Source organism: Melospiza melodia, unplaced genomic scaffold (assembly GCF_035770615.1).
Source record: "Melospiza melodia melodia isolate bMelMel2 unplaced genomic scaffold, bMelMel2.pri scaffold_55, whole genome shotgun sequence".
Lineage (NCBI taxonomy): Eukaryota > Metazoa > Chordata > Aves > Passeriformes > Passerellidae > Melospiza > Melospiza melodia.
In genome coordinates, this window is record NW_026948799.1 from 4,253,467 (window position 1) to 4,258,565 (window position 5,099).

The window sequence follows — 5,099 nt, forward strand, 5'->3', positions numbered from 1 at the left end:
GTTGGAGAGCCAAGGGGTGGTCAGCAAGAACCACTCACCCTTCAACAGCCCCATTTGGCCTGTGCGAAAATCTGAAGGAGAATGGAGATTGACAGTGGACTACCGTGCATTGAATGAAGTGACCCCACCCCTGAGCGCTGCTGTACCGGACATGCTGGAACTCCAGTACGAGCTGGAGTCCACAGCAGCAAAGTGGTACGCCACTATAGACATTGCCAATGCATTTTTCTCCATTCCTCTGGCAGCAGAATGCAGGCCTCAGTTTGCCTTCACCTGGAGGGGAGTGCAGTACACCTGGAACCAACTGCCCCAGGGGTGGAAGCACAGCCCCACCATCTGCCATGGACTGATCCAGGCTGCACTGGAAAAGGGTGAGGCTCCAGAACACCTGCAATATATTGATGACATCATTTTGTGGGGGAAGACAGCAGCAGAGGTGTTCGAGAAAGGGGAGAAAATAATCCAGATTCTCCTAAAAGCTGGCTTCGCCATCAAGAAGAGCACAGTCGAGGGACCTGCTCAAGAGATCCAGTTTCTGGGAGTGAAGTGGCAAGACGACAGCGTCAGATTCCCACCGATGTCATCAACAAGATCACAGCAATGTCTCCACCCACCAATAAGAAGGGGACACAAGCTTTCCTAGGCGCCATAGGTTTTTGGAGGATGCATATTCCCGAATACAGTCAGATTGTGAGCCCTCTCTACCTCGTCACCCGTAAGAAGAGTACTTTACAGTGGGGCCCTGAGCAGCAACAAGCCTTTGCACAGATCATGCAGTAGATTGCTCATGCAGTAGCCCTTGGCCCAGTCAGGACAGGAACAGAGGTGAAGAATGTGCCCTACTCTGCAGCCGGGAACCATGGCTTGTCCTGGAGCCTTTGGCAGAAGGTGCCTGGGGAGACACGGGGTCGACCACTGGGATTTTGGAGTCGTAGCTACAGAGGCTCTGAAGCCAACTACACTCCCACAGAGAAAGAAATCCTGGCTGCCTATGAAGGAGTCCAGGCTGCCTCGGAGGTAATAGGCACTGAAGCACAACTCCTCCTGGCACCCCGACTACCAGTATTGGGGTAGATGTTCAAAGCAAAGGTTCCCTCTACGCACCATGCTGGAGCAAATGGATTGCTGTTATCATGCAGCGCACCCGTATTGGAAAGCTGAATCGTCCTGGGATTCTGGAAATAATTACAAACTGGCCGGAAGGTGAAAACTTTGGTCTCTCTGATGAAGGGGAACAAGAAGTGACATGGGCTGAAGAAGCTCCACCATACAACCGCCAGCAGAAGATACACGATACACTCTCTTTACTGATGGTTCATGCAGCATTGTGGGAATGAACCAGAAGTGGAAAGCAGCCATATGGAGCCCCACACGACAGGTGGCAGAGGCCACTGAAGGAGAAGGTGGATCAAGCCAACTTGCTGAACTCAAAGCTGTTCAACTGGCCCTGGACATTGCTGAGAGAGAGAAGTGGCCAAAGCTCTACCTCTACACTGATTCATGGATGGTAGCCAATGCTCTGTGGGGATGGCTGGAGAGATGGAAAGAGGCTAACTGGCAGCGTAGAGGAAAACCAATTTGGGCTGCTGAAGAGTGGAAAGACATCGCTACCAGGGTAGGGAAACTGCCTGTGAAGGTCCGCCATGTAGATGCCCATGTCCCCAAGAGTAGAGCCAATGAGGAGCACCAAAACAATGAGCAAGTAGACCAGGCTGCAAAGATAGAGGTGCCAAATATAGACCTAGACTGGGAACATAAGGGGGAGTTTTTCCTAGCTCAATGGGCCCATCATGCCTCAGGTCATCAAGGCAGCGATTCCACCTATAAGTGGGGACGAGACCGAGGGGTGGATCTAACCATGGACAGTATTTCTCAGGTTATCCATGACTGTGAGACGTGTGCTGCCATCAAGCAGGCCAAGCGAGTGAAGCCCCTCTGGTACGGTGGGCGGTGGTCCAAGTACAAGTATGGGGAGGCCTGGCAGATTGACTCCATCACACTGCCCCAGACACGCCAGGGAAAGCGCTACGTGCTGACCATGGTGGAAGCCACCACTGGATGGGTTGGAAACCTACCCTGTGTCTCATGCTACAGCCTGGAACACCATCCTGGGCCTTGAAAAGCAAGTTCTGTGGAGACATGGCACCCTGAGAGGATCGAGTCAGACAACAGGACTCATTTCAAGAACAGCCTTATCAACACCTGGTCTAGGGAACATGGCATTGAGTGGGTGTACCATATCCCCTACCATGCACCAGCTGCAGGAAAAGTGGAGAGGTACAACGGACTGTTGAACACCACATTGAAAGCATTAGGTGGGCGATCTTTCAAGAACTGGGAGCAGCATCTGGCAAAAGCCACCTGGTTAGGTAAAAGCCAAGGCTCTACTAACCGAGTGGGCCCTGCCCAATCTGAGCCTTTGCAGAGAGTAGATGGAGACAAAGACCCAGTGGTACATATCAGAGGTTTATTAGGGAAGACAGTTTGGATTAATCCTGCCTCAAATACAGACAAACCCATTAGTGGGTTGTTTTTGCTCAGGGACCAGGTTGCACATGGTGGATAATGCAAAAAGATGGAAGTACACGATGTGTACCTCAGGGAGATCTGATTGTTGGATACAACCTGTATAAATATCACTGTTTCCTGAACGTTATTACCATTGTCTGTGTATAGCTGTAAAATGGATGTATCATGTATGTACTTGTGGAGTTAGAATTTATATTAGTGTTAGCAGTAAGCAGACGATATGGGGATAAGGGGTGGAATGTCCTGGGTTGACTATATGATGCTTCTATCCCCAATCGTCTCATTCTGTTTATGTTGAATAATAAGTTTTGTACCTTTAAGAGTGTTCCAGAGAGTGAAGTGGGGGAGAGAAGAAGTGCGCAGTTTGTTTTCAGACACTGCACTCACTCCTCCACATTCCTGCTCCTGACTGTGTTGTCTGCGGACAGACAGCAGGACAGAGAGCTCTTTTTTTGCTTTTTAGTTAGTTTTTAGCTAGCTGAGGCAAAGAAGTTCCCTGGACCGTTTTTTTTTTTTTCCTTTTTCTTTGGACCTCTTGAAACTGCTCTGGACTGAACACCCAGGGGAACACTGGCAGCTGCAGCTGTGGCCCACCGGGCCGGGCCTGGCTTGCGACAGTTCCAGCACCGGAGGGACTGATCAGCGACTGAGTGAGCTGAGCTACAACCCGGGGTTTTCTCAGCTTGTCATCTCTTTTAGAGTGGCAAGGGGTCTCATTGTTTGATATTGTTTTGGTTTTATTGTTTAATAAACAGGTTTTTTCCACCTTTCTCCAAGGAGGTATTTTTTTTTTCCTCCTGGACGAGTTGGGGGGAGGGGCTGATTGGATCTGCTTTTCTCACCGGAGCTCCTTTGGGGGATTCTTCCCCAAATTTGCTCTAAACCTGGACACCTGGTCCCAAGGGGCCAGTGCAAAGTAGCGGTGTGGTAGTTAGCCCAGCGGTAACTCAGATTCAGCCAGATTTTACCCCAAAAGAATTGGGCATGAGTTTCAAGCCCTGAGATTCATTTGTTTAACTTAGGGTGAGCTTGAAAGTTCCCCCATAAGCCTTAAGTGTTGCTATACTAACTTGTCCAAGTTTTACTCCCTTACTGGTTACTTGCTTTTCCTATATGGTTATTGTTCTAGAGTGTTCTAACCCCAAGTTTATATGTTGTTGCTTTTCCTTTGTCTCGGGTCTTAGGATTCTGCCCCTTGTACTGTTCTCAACTTCTCCATGTGTATTGTTTTTCACCCTGTGTTATTTAAGTTCCTTTTAAGCAACTCCATTGATCCTGCTCCTTTTCATTTTCACCACCCTTGAAGTCAGGGAACCAGAGAGGTTTGTCACAGCCACACTTATTGGGACATTTGGTGCCTGAACAGAGACCATGACATTCAGGGCTCCCTGTGTCAGTCACGTCAGCTGGGGTTAGCTGATGGATAGGCCAATGCTCCCCAGAATTTTGGATTGTTCCAGGCCCGGTGGATTCGTTACTTCAAGGAACCTTGCCCAGGATCAGCAGGCACAATGACGGTTTCACCTGCATAGGATTGCAGGTGGGTTTGGGGAAATGCAGGACATTTATCGCCCATTTTGCCACTGTGTTTTTACAATATGCACCCGCCTCCCATAATTGATTTGGAGTGTTCTGGTGGCTCTTCCACATAAGGCAGAGAAAGAGAAAAATGGGCAGCCAGATGTCCAAAGTAGAAAGGAGCATATATGGATGCTTTAATTCTCACTGATCAGGACATCATATTTTCAAAGAACAAATTAAAATCAATCATGAGGTGGATCATTAAAAATTTCCTAGATGCCTCTGCTGATGAAATCCATACCACTGAATTTTGGGACTCAGTGGGAGTTAAACTGTACAATTTTCGCTCAAAAGGGACCCCATTGTATCCCACATGCTCCCCATCTTCCACACCACCCTTGACCAGCAAGTAGTGTGTTGAAAACTCAATCCGTTGGTCACTCCAAACTCAGGACCTCCCCTCAAACCTGCCAATCTCAGGCTTTCCATGGTCCAAGATTGCAATGGCTGTGCGGTCTTGGAGCATCATGCCCTGGAGACTCAAGATGGAAGGAGCCTGAATGAGGCTTGAGAGCCCAACCATCCTCGCTCCATCTTAGCTCCTCCACTTCCTGATACCACAACCTTCTCTTCCACCCTGAATGAGCCTCCAGACTCCACCACCACAACTGCGAGTCATGCCCCACTGTCAAGCATTTCACCTCCACCCTGGGCCATGCCTCCAGAACTCCAACCCAGAAGTCCGCCATCCTAAATGAAGTCCCTTCGTCCCCAACACCTGACAAAATGGCAGTGCCCTTTGCCTCACCCTCTGGCAAAAATGTAACCCCCATGGTCAAAGATACTAAGCCCAACAGTCGCACTATTTTTAATACAAATGTTTCTCCTCCAAGTTATTCTTCCTCCCCAGAACACAGTTGGGACTCCTCACAGCCACCTCACCCCTCAGCCACAGAAGATCCCTGGGAAAGGATCTGGAAAGAAGCAGTTAATGAAGGAGGCTGGCAAATATTCTAAAATTTCTCATTGCCCTGGTATGTTATGAAAGA